The sequence below is a fragment of the Muntiacus reevesi genome, chromosome 8, assembly GCF_963930625.1.
Source record: "Muntiacus reevesi chromosome 8, mMunRee1.1, whole genome shotgun sequence".
NCBI lineage: Eukaryota > Metazoa > Chordata > Mammalia > Artiodactyla > Cervidae > Muntiacus > Muntiacus reevesi.
Window position 1 is genome coordinate 69816230 of NC_089256.1, and position 16226 is coordinate 69832455.

The 16226-nt window shown below is 34.0% G+C and overlaps 1 protein-coding gene across 4 annotated transcripts in view; it reads right to left on the bottom strand.

Moving 5' to 3' along the window:
* Window positions 1-16226, bottom strand: part of NAALADL2 (N-acetylated alpha-linked acidic dipeptidase like 2) — a 1500734-nt gene that overhangs the window by 1181129 nt on the left and 303379 nt on the right. For all 4 annotated transcript variants that reach the window (XM_065942422.1, XM_065942425.1, XM_065942424.1 and 1 more), the window contains one exon: window positions 6476-6583. The gene's annotated coding sequence lies outside the window, so the exon portion shown is untranslated. The remainder of the gene's footprint in view (window positions 1-6475; window positions 6584-16226) is intronic.

The following is a 16226-nucleotide window of genomic DNA, read 5'->3' on the forward strand; positions in this document are numbered from 1 at the left end:
ACTCTGACACTAACTCTTCTGCCTCCCTCTTATACATTTAAAGGTCCTGTGATTACTACATTGGGTCCACCTGACCATTCAAGGATATTCTTCCTATCTTAAAGATAGTTGATTAACAACCTTAATTCTATCTGCTACTTTAATCTCATTTTGTCTTGTAACGTAAAATATTCACAAATTCCAGGTATTAGGAGGTGACCGTCTTAGAAGGCTACTATTCTATTAAAAGCAAAGTATCCTTTGCTTTTAGAGGAAAGATAAAGAGTACAAATCTCTTCCTGTATCATGAGACAGAAAGAAACATGCCAGTGTTATCTTGTGTTAAATGAGGTAATATGTGCTTACTTAGTAGCTTTGCTTTTAAATTCTTCATTGATAAGCTCAAATTTATTTATCTTAAAGATTAACAGTAATATAGCTTATAAAATTTAAATATCCAGTAAAAGTTCAAAAAATAAATTGCTCTATCAGAGGTAAGAATGAAACATTATAAAAATATTGCTCTTATATACTATATTTTTATTAGTCCAGTTAATTACTGCTAATTGTCATTTTTGACTCTTCTACTGAAATTTTGTTTACTAACAATTATGTAACAGAAAGGTAAATAATAAGTAATACTATATAATTTCATAAATGCCTATTTTTCATATGCTAATGTTAAAGTAATAATAGACATGGATATCATTCTGTTACATTATATTATGCTATGTTATATTGGTTTTTTTGGACTGGAATGGTATGACAAGATGGCTCTCTAAACTGTTGATCACTTTAATATTTGGATCTAAGCCAAAGAGATTGATCTGAGCTGGAAGTATTTGGGAGCTAAAAGATATCAATCCCACCTTTGTGTTGCTTTCTACATGCTCACACTACAATATCACACTATCTTGTAATTATTTGTATGCCCATTAAACAGTGAACATTGTGAGGGAAAGTAGGATAGCTTAATTAACTTTGCTCCTCTTGTATTCAATAAAGTGTCTGGCATATAACAGGTTGACATAAACATTTGTATGAAATTGTCTCTGAAAAGTTTTAAAGAGTATTTTTAAAAATACTACATGTTATCTGTGGTGGAAATATTTTATATAAGAAAGAGTAAAAGAAACAAGAGAATGAGTTTTGCAGCAGTATTAAACACTTTTTAATTAAAAGATGAACATTCAGCTTGGAAAAAAATCAATTTTAGAAAGAGTTCTCTTGGAAACTCAAATATAAAAAGATGTTTCAAGGACTTCATACAAAGTATGAAATCCATACCACATAAGTTAATAAAAGATCATATGTCAAATTTGCAAGGAAATGTTACAGATGTATTTCAGTTATAAAAGGAAATGAAGTCACTGTGTGTTAAGATAATTTTCAGTATCAAGCACTAAACGAATTGCTGCCAAACTGATTAATATGGTTACAAGTTGATATCTTTGAAATTTATATGAAAACGTTTATGTAAAAAAGCTTTACAAAAAACATATGAAATCAGGCAGGAGATAAATAAGAATTGATTTATCTGTATAAAGCAAAAGTTAATGAGTTGGGGAATCTTCCCCTTTAAAATATTACTTAGCTCTTAATGACTGACCTTTGATTCCCTATATGATTACTGTTCTTTTATTTCATTAGAATAGAAAATTATTTCAAAATTATCTTCTGAGATAAATACAACACTCTTAAAGAAAATATTTTAAAAGTTAATGTAATTTTGATCTTCAAGGACAGATTCTAATAATATAAAAATTACCATTTCTACTATGAATGGTACAATGAAATTTAAGTATTTATTTTAGTTATATTATTTTGCCCATTTTACATATTTCAAATGTATGATATAGCTCAAAACAAAAGACTATTTCAATGATACTATTAAAATGTAATTTAAAGGAAATAGACTATAAGTCTTCTCCTAACAAAGTCAGTCTCATTCTGAGTAGATTAATTTAAAGAAACCATTGTCTAGATGAAATTACATTGCAGGTATGGGAATACTTATGCACACACTATAAAAAGTTCCTCAAGACTTTTGCCATCACTGCTCTTCCCTATCTACCCCTTGCATGGAACTTAGAATATCAGCAAGAGTCTATTTCAGTCCATTGAGTTAGAAATGTACAGCCCCTGAGTGTTAGAAGGTTATTTGTGATGCTATGTTTTATTTTTCCATTGAAATGCTACTGTTAGATCATTTAACTGCCCTATTTTATTTTTTATTAGTCTATACTCTAAGGAGAGGCTGCCTCTTAAGGAAAATAAAATGGAGAATCAATTCTGCAACAAATCACATTTATTAACAGGTTAGTGAGAACCTCAAGAAAAATAAAAATTGTGATAATTGCATCTGCTTCAGTTTAAAGAGACCCAGGAAGGGGTGGTAAATGTCAGGCAGCATAAAACGCCTTTAACAGACTCCAGAATCCAGCAAGTCACTAATACCTGATTTCTAATTACTTTTGTACTTTGTCACTGTTCAACCCAATCAAATCTAATTGACCAGAAAATTTTGGTTAGATTGTACTCAACTATGGCTAAATTTTTATTGTTATTATTCTGGTTTCTTTGTGAACATCTCAACTTTACTGCATCATTAAACCTTAAATTAGATTTTGATAATAAGAATATTTCATAAAATTTTTCAAACTGCAGTGTTCACACAGCACTACAGTATTCTTAAATCCACTGTCATGTTTTTAAAAAAAAAAACATTTAAATTGTATCCATTCTTTCTGGGTTATTAAAAACAATGGCACTTTGATCTTAATTAAACACTTCATTTGAAAGCCATGACTAACAAATGTCAAATGCTAAAGGTGAACTCATGTAAATGCATGTCAGTGCATTTTTCACATCATGTAGGGAATTCAAGTCTGAGGGTTCTTAGTTTCAGAATCACTGATGAGGGATATATACAAGAAAGGTGCCAATTAACTACTTCAATTTAGAAATTGCATTACTTTATTTTCATGTTGAGAATCATAAACTAAGCAATAAATTAGACATATCTGCTGTCAATTCTCTAAAATCTAGAAAAGTAATATAGAAATGATTGTTTGTTGTCTAAATGTCTACTTTGTCCTTATACTCTCTGTGTTACTAAAGCACTGAAAATAAACACACATGAATTTATTCCTGAAAGAGTATTAAAAAAAATGCTCATTTTCACACTGGTAATTTTTTTTCTTTTTTTTTTTTTTTTTTTTTACAAAATGCCTCTATAAGACAAGACAATAAAATAACATTATCAGAAACCTTCATGTAGGTTGTTTTATATTTTATCTGCTGACATTTTCACTTGTTTGGTTATTCTATTTTCCACAATATGTACAGCCTTCAGAGGACATCAAGTACATTTGAAAAAAAAGAGTTAATGCTTTTTGTTAATGTCAGGTGTAATGGGCCAGTCAAGGAACAGATCTAACCAATTCTGATCAGTCTGGGCACTAATATGCAAGTCTTTCAGTTATCAAAGAAATGGACAGAAAATACATTACACGACAAGATGGCTGGACTATAGCATCTAATATGCAAGTGGAGCTGAGTAGGATTCTCTGGGTTCTTCTAGGGGTAGACCCCTCCCCTATGTCTCTGCTATAGCCTCTCTGAAGTACCCAGATAACAGCGTCTCATACATATTTCCTAAATTTTTTCAGATAGCTAATGCCAAATGAAAGAAATTAACTACTTGATCATCAAGAGTATGTAGCCCACAGACATTTGGCATCTAAGGACTGATCACCATCAACCAATCAGAGAACTGTGCAAGAACTGATCACACACTCTGTGACATGCTCCCCCTACTCTCCGCCATCCCGACTGGACTTTTTAAAATGCTTTGCTGAAACCCTTCTGGGAGTTTGGAGTTCTTTGAGCACAAGCCACCAGCTCTCCTTGTATGGCCCTGCAATAAACCTCTCTCTGCCCCAAACTCTGACGTTTCAGCTTGTTTGGCCTCACTGTGCATCAGGTACACAAACCAGTCAACCCCAAAGGAAATCAACCCTGCATACTCATCAGAAGGACTGATGCTAAAGCTGAAGCTCCAATGTGTTGGCCACCTGATGCAAAGAGCCAACTCATTAGAAAAATCCCTGATGCTGGGAAAGATTGAGGGCAGGAGGAGAAGGGGACACCAGAGGATGAAATGGTTGGATGGCATCACTGACTCAATGGACATGGGTTTGAGTACATTCCGGGAGATGGAGAAGGACATGGAAGTCTAGCACACTGCAGTTCATGGGGTCGCAGAGTCAGACACGACTTAGTAACGAACAATAACAACAATCAAAGGGCATCAAAAGCCTTTTAAAATATTATTTCAAAATTACATATCTTAACACAGGAGCAGTTTCTACTAACAAGTGAAAAAATTATCTCAAAGATCTAGCATGTCTCATGCAATATAGCCATTCTCAAAATGATCATACCTGAAGTAACTTTCATACTTCTACAAATGCACATGATCATTAAATTGAAAACTATGCAAGTAACTAAGAAGGAAGAAGCTGTTGAGAGGGCCCAACTAAAGGCATTAAAACCCCAGTTCCTTCTAATTTTCCCTTTGACACTGGGATAACACACACGGCTCCCCACAGTCACAAGTACAGTTTTCTTGTAGACATATATTCTGATTTGAATTGTGCCACAGAGACTACATAAGACTCCCAGAATATATTGACTTGGCCCACTTCCCTTCTTCTACTGGGTTTGTAGTGTAATTACCATTAGCATCTGATAAAATGTACTTACATCAACTAAAATATGGGTTTAAAAGCAATAAAATGTGATCAGAGAAATATATAACATGGTTGTAAAAATGAAAAAAAATGTAAAGCAAAACTAATGAAACAAGAAATTTACATTAGAAAGTATACTTATTTAAACTACCATGATTATTTTTCCATATAAAATATGTTTTAAAATATTAGTTAAAACATGAATCAAAAGACACTAGGGCCTTAAAATACTTGTTAAAAAATCATCCAACTAGTCCCAAACAGGTGGCATTTCTCTTCTTTAGTTGTTCACATGACTTTTTCTGTGAAAATACTCATAAAGAGGGGAGCTACTAAACTGGTAATTTACAAAACATGTTTTATGCTTGGATTATAGCACTGGATTCAAAGTTCTCATTCCAGGACAATAAAGAAGGAAAAAAAAAAAAACCCTCACAATAAAATATTAAACTGATTAATTATCATGGTCAAAAATCACCTTTCCCACCAATACTAATGTATAATTCAAAGGGAAATTCAAACCAAAAACTATTCAATTTTATTTCACTTATTTATTTTTAATTACTTAAAAAGGAATAGACACAGAGCTCAATAGAGGCTAGGCAATATTGTGTTTCGCATAGCAACAAAATTTTACAAACATATATGAGTGAGAAATGACCTTAGAATTTATTCAATCCAGTAGTCAAGTTCAATCCTCTTTCTGCTTCACCCTTCCTCACCCCACATGATTACTTGTTTGTCCAGCTTTAAAATACTTGAACCCGAACAGCTTTAGAAGAGACACAGCCTCTCTGCCCCTACAGACACCATTCCCTATCTCCTCACACCCAGCCACTCCATACAATTCATGTTAGTATATTACATGTCATTTTCAAGGCTCAAGAATTTGCCACCTTTCTTGTTTAATCTAACTCCTTCATTTCAGAACCTAGAGAATAGTCAGAAGGTTAAAATGGTACATGCCAATTCCTTATCTATCTTGAAGGTCATGCTGGATCACCTCAGATTTCCTAGCTGTTGGTTCTGTGCTGTTTTTTGAACATTTGCAACATCCATGTCATATAAAGTTTTTTACATAATAAGCCTGAACCAGCAGTGGAACATTGATTGCAGCTATTGTTTTACAGGAAAAAAAGAATTTCAATCATACACTAGCATCATCTGCTCAAAATAGGAGTTCTCCAGGAAGAACTATGAACCGTCTTTAAAATGTGTCTTTATACTCTAATGCCTAAATGGAAGTCCACAGTCTACGTGTGGCCATATATAAACTGATGTCCCACAAGTTCATCAGACCTGTATAAACTTGTAATAAACAAGAAAAGCAAAAAACATGCCATATCATGATACAAACTGCACTGTTGTCATGATTTTAAAATAAATAATGAAGCAATTTAAGTTAAAAAAAAAGAGAATAATTTGATTACTTACAATAAAATTACAATTGTATAAAAATCAATTGATACCTCAAAGGCAAGGAAATTGTACCAGTTTTGATTGCCACACAGAAATTAAAGTCTTTAGAGAATGCTTTCCCCAAAATGGGCTCAATTCCATGAAATAAAAGATGAATAGAAATTGGAACACATAAGATTTTGTCACACAATGATGCTCACGTTCTTCTCTTTTTTTTTCAAAATTAGCAGCTATTGGCACATTATAGATGTATGCCAAGTCATCTTATTAAAAGTTGATTCAAGAGTAAAAGTCATATTCTGATTAAAACAATTAGATCTTACTTCAGTCAAACGATCCTAGTGCAACCAGAGGTCTTTGTAGGTCACAGGACTCTGACAAGCTGAACAGAGGGCTCTTCATCCAGGTGCTTAACAGTCAAAACTCATTTCCTGTTCATAAATTAGAAAAACAAAGATGATCAATTTAAATTGGGAGTTGTATTAGATAATCTATCAGTTGCCTTTTGAATTTTATTCTTTAGTTAATGCTTTTCAGAACCATATTATCAGTTCTTTTTAGGGTAAGTAGCCTGAAATTCTTCATACTTTTTAGAAGTCAATAATGCACAAATAGACATTTTTTTAAGCATGGTATTTTATTTCAAGTATATCCACAAACATATAAATATTTTCCTCTCTTTCTCTCATTTTCAAGTGTTTATATATGTACCTTAATTTAGCTAGCCTAAGTAGGACACTTACCTTGCACCATGCACTACTAAACACAATAAAAGATAAAGCAGAAGACATATAACTGGACATGGTGACTTATGTCTACTGAAAGAACAGATTAACCAAAGGAAGAAATACATAGTAGAAAGAACACATCTAGGACTGAAAACCTGGTTCTTCTGTTGAACACCTCTGTGACATGGTAATTGATGCTATTCCTTAAATATTAATTTAAATTTGGGATAAAAACAGTTGATGACTGTGAGAATTGGAGACATTGTATATAATAACATGCAACATGCTGAGCTCATTTCCTCACATGTACTAGGTGCTCAATAATTGATTGACATTTTGCAGTAGTTTAGGATATTGGCACTCTTTCCCTATTATTTTATATCTTCGAATGTCAATTGGCTATTCTGCATTTTATATTTATAGACTGTGATATTAAGCAATAATTCCATAATCATAGAACCACTTATTTTTTACTTCCCCTCTTTAATTTTATATTTTCATCTTGGTTTTGAGATATCTGAAAGCTACCCTGTGTTTTCATCACCCTTTTAAAATTATTCCTCCAAAATAAGCTATCATTTTCTTCAACCAAGATCAACTTGCAGCATTGCATCAACTTCTGACTAGGGAAAAAAAGATCTTGCCCCATCATTAGGTTAGTTCATTTTCTCTTTACTTTCCTAATTATTTCTCCCTTTTTTGAAAATTTCACATCTGCCTTAAGCTTTCTGTAATAGGAAACAATGTGTCATAAAGTACTAAACTCCCAAAATATAGAATAAAATAATAATTCTGCATTTTTACCTTAAATTTCTTCTGCTTTCAGGGAAAAATTACTTAAGGTAGATCCCATAGATTCATCCAATTTGGAAGCCTCATCCAACTCTCTTTTCTTTGCTCAAAAATTTCAAATCTTCTTCATAAGAGTAACAAAACTTTTTCAATGCAAAAATGATAAGATTTCTAAACTCCCCTATTATCAAATAAAGTTCTTGGGTCAAGATTAGTGACATACATTGTCTATATAGACACATACACACTTATGCATATAGGTCAGGACATTTCAGAATATCTCATTTGTGGTGAATAAAAGGGTTGTCCAGCGGGGAGGACTGAAGGCCACTGCTGAATTCTCAACTTTTTTTTAAAAGGACCTCAAGATTCTATTTATGGGCATGGTTGTACAAGAAATAATCATTGTCTTAGTACCAGCGTAAGCTTCTACTATCCCTCAACATTGAAAATGAAGGAGTTATAATAAAAATGGTATAGGCATGCTTACAAAAAGACTTAAGTCAAGCTACGAATCACAGGAATTCCAAGTCACATGGGACTTTTCCTTCTAACCTTCTCAGCATCTAACTAGATAAGATGGCAAACTGCCATCTGCATCCCCGCATTTGATTAAAAATTAAACTGTATAGGATGGGCTAGACAGCTGGAAAATCATGTCATTTTGTCTAAAATAATGCCTTCAATCAATCCCCCTTGCTTTTCCTAACCCCAAATTCAATATTATGTTTACTAAATGAAATGAACTCTCATTTCATCTATTGAAATGCATTATTCAGGATGTGATTTTCTCACGTTCTTAGAGAAACTTGCCTGAATTAGTTCCTTGTGGACCTTTCAAATATTATTTAAAGTCAGAATACTGGAACAAGAAGGAAGCCTGGCGATTCTCACTCAAATACTCACACAAACACTGACCATCGGCTCTCACCAGACATTTTATTTGATAACAGACTCCATCCAGACCCTATGTCCAATATTTGGGGAATAAAATCTCAGAAATAAAAATCCCCACTTATTAATGGAGAATTTTTCCTCTACACAGAGTATTTTAAATGATATACACTGTATCAGAAAGACAAAATGGTACAACTCTTTGGAAATTTTCTTTAGTTTTTATGGCTTGATGAAAACATATTAATACTCTAATTTTGGGTTTTCTTAATCACAGTATATAAAAGCAAACAAAGGAGCAACACAACTCACACTCTTTTCTAATTTAGAAAACTTTCTCTGGGATTAACATATCATTAACAATCACCCTTTTTCAGGCTGTCGTATTACTAGGAGATTATGAAGGATGGCTTTTCATAAAACCGTTATCTTCTTGATTCTACTGATCAAGAACTAACAAAAATCCCCTGTTGTCGATCACCTAAATTTTATTTTCAGTTTAACATCAATTGAAAATCCACCATGAAACAAGCATATAATCTTCAGATATTATATATGAATATTGGATTTTTTAATGTCTTGATCCACATCCGAGATTCTTGACATCAAGGACTATGCCTTAGTTAGCTGTGCCGCCAGGACCTATCACTGTAGCAATATATGGAGTACGTACAACAAGTGTTAATTAAATGGCATCTGTGACTCTGAGCATTTCTAATACTTTCCACATCACAGATCTCCTCACAGCTGGAAGAACACGCTGAGTATTCCTTCCATGTCTTTTCTTGTACTGACCTTCCTTTCTAAGACATTTATTTTGCTCTCTTTTGCATAGTTTCTCTTTTTGCATAGTTCTCCAAGATTTACATATATCATGAAACATATTCTAGCCTAGGCATTTAATTTCTAATTTTTTTCAGATGGATGCCGCACTGATCTCTAATCTTTTGAAGGAGAGTAGGAAAAACAGATTTATACGTCTTAGATATCCCCCCACAGCTCCTGGCTCAAAGTTGGGCACGTAGTTGCTGACTAGTACAGAGGATACAGATGATTCATGAGCTGGGAAAGATACAAGTTCCTTGTGGATGAAACAGATCAGGGATCAGCAAACTATAGGCCAGGAGCTAAATTCAGCCTGCTATTTGTTTTCATAAATAAAATTTCACTGGAACACAGCCACATCCATTCATCTATGTATTGTCTATGGCTGCTTTCCTGCTATAATAATAGCAGCACTGAGTAGTTGCGACAGGGACTGTCTGGCCCTCAAGCCTAAAATATTTATTATCTGGTCCATCGTAAGTATGCCAATCGGTGTATTAGCTCAGTGGTTTTTTAGCATGGGCCCGAGATGAGATCTGAGCCATTCACAGCCTTAACCATTGTGGTAAGATAACGCTCTATAAACAAGTTCTTAAATATTGGTCCCTGAACCGCGAGCACTGACATTATCCAGAAACTTAGAAATGCAAATTCTCACACCCCATCCTAGACAACAGGTCAGAAATTCTGACATGGGGGCCAGCAATCTGTGATTTTTCTAACTCCTCAAGCAACTCAAATATACACTAAAATTTGAGAACTACTAAATTAGATAAGTCTTCCCTGGTGGTTCAGCCGGTAAAGAATCTTTCTGAGAGGCAGGATACCCAGAGTCAATCCCTGAGTCAGGAAGATCTCCTCGAGAAGGGAATGGCAACCCACTCCAGAATCCTAGGACAGAGGAGCCTGGTGGGCTACAGTCCATGGGGAAAGGAGCATTTATTAACACCTCGCCATAATGACGTGGCCTGGCTATGGCAATGGCAGATCCAATTTCTTCAACTGCTACCCCTGGATACAGAGATTTTAAGTGGTGAAAAGATATCAGTTATGCTTCATCTGCCCTAAAATGTAACACTTTGGGTTTACTCTGCAAAAGCACTAAGGAACAGGATTACTTTGATGTGGGAATTGCTACAGCACTTTTTCAGTAAATGCTAACACAGCCACCAGCTGTATATCCAAAGGAAAGACAATATACCAAGTGCCAAAGTGTGAAATCTATTCAAAAATAGATAGAAATATCAAAGCAATATAGCAGATAAGCTCCAGTTTTTATAGGACTGCCTGTCAAGACAAACCTCTGCTCAATGATTCTCAGCAGGGATACAGGAGAAGTGCGCTACAACTCAGCTGGAAACTCTGTTAATCAAGGATTTGTTCCAACATGCATATCCCCAGTGCTAAGCCTCAAATGTGGCCAGACAGCATTTCCTATGATAGTGTGTGGGTAGCAATAAGGAATAGTCACTATCAAGCCTTGTAGAAGACAGTAACTAGCTAGCGTTTGCTCTGGAAAAATATATATTAATTGCGTTATATAATATATATAATTTTCATGAACTAATATTTGTTTAACTTTACACTCAATCCCCCTTCCTCATTATTTCTCTCCAAAATACAGATTAACACTAGCAGCTATGGCTATGATATGACAGGGTTACAATCGATAAAAATAATGGCAACACATTGATAAGTGTAATAAAGTTTTGGGTTTCTTTTCTTTTTTTTTTTTGGCAAAGACTCTTGTCACAATATTTTATATTTAATGCTAAAAGCTCAGCAGCTATTTCAGGAAACAACAGCAAAATTATTTAACCTATTGACCAAGTCTCTATATGAAGGTTAAAAGAAACATGTCAATCAATAAAAATAAACTATTGACTGATAGCCTCTAGAAAGTTCAAATTATTTCCTACTCATAAAAAATCATTATGCTTCCATACAACAGTATAGCCATTATTTCTTTTTTGATAAATAGCACACAGATTGTATATGCCTAAAATCTATGTAAACATTTTATTCAGTGTCCGTTAAAGCATGCTTCTATTTTGACATCTATCTATGGAAAATAGGGAAAGCATTCCTATCCTCTGTGTAATAGAAAATTGGGAAATATGGGCCTGGATTTCACACCTATGAATTCAGTAAATGATTGATGATGGTTCAGATGATCTGTTAGAATTCTGATTTAAGACTTAAAATTCACACATTTAAATCAAGGATTGATTTGGGACCCTTACATATGAATGCATGCTCAGTGACTTCATCCTGTCCGACTCTTTGCAACCCTATAGGCCCACCAGGCTCCTCTGTCCATGGGATTCTTTAGGCAAGAATACTAGAGTGGAATGCTATGTGCTCCTTCAGGGGATCTTCCCAACCCAGGGACCAAATATGGGTCTCCTGCAAACCCTGCATTGCAGGTGATTCCTTACCACTGAGCTACTAGGAAAGCCCACTCTTACATATAACACAGTTCAATTCAAAGAGGAAGAATATATAGCTATCTCTACATAGGAACTATCAACTCATGTAAAGATTAAAACTATGCTTCATCCAGAAATAATTCACAGTGGGGAGACCTAATACCTACCTAAAAGGACAGCAAGTCATAACCAGTATCAAACAGGAAGCAACAGAGGGGGAGTGGGTGACAGAAAGCAATTAGGAATAGTGCTCCAAAATTTTAAGGAGTGGAAAATTAGGCTAAATATCAGAAACCTTTCACAGCAAGCCCATTAGCCTCTAGAATCAACCTTCAGTTGAAATTTCTTCAACTGAGTTATTTAAAATTAGATAAGGGCCCATTTTGACAAAATACTATAGGGAATTATTCATAGGGAATGATTGTAAGGTGTACTAAATGAACAATTTTTTTTCTTTTACTCTTTAAGTTAGATCTTTTGCATGTCTGTCACGATTTCACACACATTAAAAAGTTGTGAGAATGTGAAAATGCTCTGAAGGTTATTCTTACTATTGTACCATATTAATTTATACAATTTTTATTTTTTCAAAATAAGAGGAAGATGAGATAAAAGAAATAAGAAATAAAAATTACTGTTGAATATTTCACTAAAAATACTAAATTCAAGGAAAAGTTCTATTAAAAGATAGTATATTCATTTATAAAATTAGTATAGTTAAAACCATATTTAGTTACCAGCGATGCCCCAGTAAAATACATAACACCAGAGTTGGTAATCAATAAATACTAAATGAATAAGTGAACACCTCCCCTCTGGATATTGTTTCTTCTAGGGTTTATGTCCTGGAGATAAAGGCTTATTAAAAATGAGTCAGTTCCTTCATAAGATTGACTAAGGAAGTAAGTGGTTATTTTCCCCCAAGGTAAAAGAAACCTGATTCTTCCTTCCAGATCACTTGTCAGTAATTGGATGGTTATTTAGCCTTAGGCTTCTAGGCTTTGTGCTGTATGTCAAGTTCTTGATCCGAGTCAGGTAGTCCAAAAAGTTATTAGTAAAACACTAAGCTACTTTGTCTTTCTGGATTTCATACTTACAATACCACCATTCCCAACAGCTGTTCATCATATAAATTCAAATTTGTGACTTCAGAGACATTGCTGCCTGCTCAATTAACTCAAAAGGATTATAGATGCAAGTTATAAGTCAGTTCAGTTCAGTTACTCAGTCATGTTCATCTCTTTACAACCCCATGGACTGAAGAACGCCAGGATTCCCTGTCCATCACCAACTCCCGGAGCTTGCTCAAACTCATGTCCATCGTGTCAGAGATGCCATCGAACCATAAGTCAATCTGTCTGGATTTTATTCCAGCTAAACCATGAGCTCTGTAACCTTGGGCAAGTTACTTAACTCCTAGGTTTATTTCTTCATTTATAAAATGATAAATTTATATAGTTATATCATCTCACAAGATTATATCAAGGATTAAAAATCTGGTAATTTATGAAAAATGCTGTCAAGTGCCCTGGAGAGAGATTATCTGGGTTCAAATTCTAGTCCTGATATTTATTAGCTGTGTGTACTAGTGACCCTTACTTAGCCTCACTGTGTCATAAATACATAGAAAGAAAATAGGTCTTGTTATTTAAGAAGCTTTACTGGGATATAATTTATACAATACATCTCATGTAGATAACTTAGTGATTTTTAATAAATTTGCACAAGAATGTAATCATCATCATAGCTCAGTTTTAGAACACTTCTGTTTATCTTGGAAATTTTCCTTGTGCCCATTTGTAGTCAATCCCCACTACCAATTCTAGGCAACCATTGACTGGCTTTTTGTCTCTACGGATTGTGATACTTTAATCATACAACATGTGACCTTTGCTTTCTGGTGTCTTTCACTTAACATAATAGTTTTAAGGTTCATCATAGCATATATCAATACTCTATTCCTTTTTACTGCCAAATAATATTGCACAGTATAGGTGTTATAATAGCCTGCTATTATAGCTAGACAGATAGAGATAGAAACAGATATTAATAGATATAGATATCTCATCACCATCCTATAATAATGAAAGATCTAAAGATTATTTCCTCTTTCCTGGCAAAGCTGGTCTCTATCACTACATATGATTTTAGGACAATCTTACAGTGTTAAATTGGAGTCATTGAGATTTCATCTGTTTCCCTGTCAATTAAGACTATGACTAGACTAGCAAAAATAAACTAAATACATTTCTAGACTGTCAATATGTTTCTATTATGTATATTCCTTTTCATCTCTTCCTTCCAACTATCACTACCATTTCAAATTTGTGACACCATTCCCTTTAAAGGTCTGTGACAAGTCATTATTCTTATTCTTTCTTGTTTCCTATGGCTCCTTGAGACCAACAAATACATAAATAATAATGGAAGCAAGTAGTCTGAAAAGAAGGAGATATCATGGATTCTAGGACCTGAAAAACAGAGTATGGATGATCACCTACTCTTGAATATACAGAGAGAAAAGAGCCAAAGAGAAAAGAGTAAACTTTTTAAAAGAGATAAAAGATCCATGAGGGAGGCATGTAAAAAAAAAAAATAGTGGGAATAACATCAGAAGAAAATAGGGTCCCAGGTGGGAAGGAACGAAGAGTTTCAACAATATGCAAAGGTTTAGGCAACATAGAGATCAAGTAAGTTGGAGCATCCCCAACCATCTCCAAGAGAGGAGGATGTTTAAGACCATTTGCAGTAGATAATATAAATTAATGAAGTATCTGGACATAAAATATTAAATAGTTACAAGGACTGTTGCCATGTCAGATGATAAGTCCAGGAATGTCAGGTCTTCTTCAAATATGCCCAAAATAAATGTGGGGAATATCTCAATTTTTAAACATTTTTTACAAACATATTTTTAAAAACACATTGTGTAGTAAAATAATCATACAACATGATCAAGTAGAATTTATTTTAGATATACAAAGCTGGTTCAACATTTAAAAACCAGGTATGTATATGTGTATGTGGCAAAAGTCACTACAATATTGTAAAGTAATTAGCCTCCAACTAATAAAAATAAATGAAAAAAAAGATAAAAAGAAAAAAAAAGGTATGCACTCCATCACATCACCAGTCTAGGAAGTAAAATTACATGATCATATCAAAAGATGAAGAAAAAGTATTGGACAAAATTCAAAATCCATGCATGATAAACCTCTCAACAAATTAAAAGTACATGAAAGTGAAAGGCACTCAGTCAAGTCCAACTCTTTGTGACTCCATGGACTATAGAGTCCGTAGAATTCTCCAGGCCAGAATACTGGAATGGGTACCCTTTCCCTTCTCCAAGGAATCTTCCCAACCCAGATATTGAACCCAGGTCTCACACATTGCAGCTGGATTCTTGAGAACCTCCCCAATTTGACAAAGAATATCTAAAAAGTCCCACAACTAACATCATATTTAATGATGAAAAACTAGATGCTTTCCAGCTATGATCAAGAACAAGACAAGGGTGTACCCTCTCAATTTCCTTTTCAACATCATACTAGAGGTACTAGATAATGCAATGAGAAAGGTAAGGAAAATAAAAGGTAAAACAAGTATGCAGAGTAGGAAAAAATAAGTGAAACTGTTCACAGATGATATGACTGGTTATGTGGAAAATCTGAAAAATGTCAACCAAAACTCCTGGAAATAATAAGCAATTATAGAAAGTTTATGTACAAGGTAAATATAGAAAAGTCAATTGCTTTCCTAAATATATGAATACCAATGATAAGCATGCAAAATTTGGAATTAACACAATACTATTTATATTATATACCCCAAATTAAAGACATGGATAAATTTAGCAAAATATGTACAAGATCTATATTATGACAACTATAATACTCTGATGAACAAAATAAAAAAAAACTAGAGAGGTATTCCACGTTTATGGATAGGAGATTTAATATTATCAAAATATCAGTTCTTCCAAACTTGACATATAGATTTGGTACAATCCTAATCAAAACCCCAGCAAATTTTTGTATGGATATTGACAAATTGATTCTAAAGTTCATATTAAAAGATAAAAGATAGAGAAAAGTCAACATAATATTAAAGAAGAACAAAGTCTGAGGACAGATGCTACCTGAATTCAAGACTTATAATAAAACTATAGAAATTCAGTTCAGCTTAGTTTGGTTGCTCATTTGTGTCCAACTCTTTGCAACCCCATGAACCGCAGCACACTAGGCCTCCCTGTCCATCACCAACTCCCAGAGTCCACTCAAACCCATGTCCATTGAGTCGGTGATGCCATCCAACCATCTCACCTTCTGTCATCCCCTTCTCCTCCTGCCTCCAATCCCTCCCAGCATCAGGGTCTTTTCAAATGAGTCAGCTCTTTGCATCAGGTG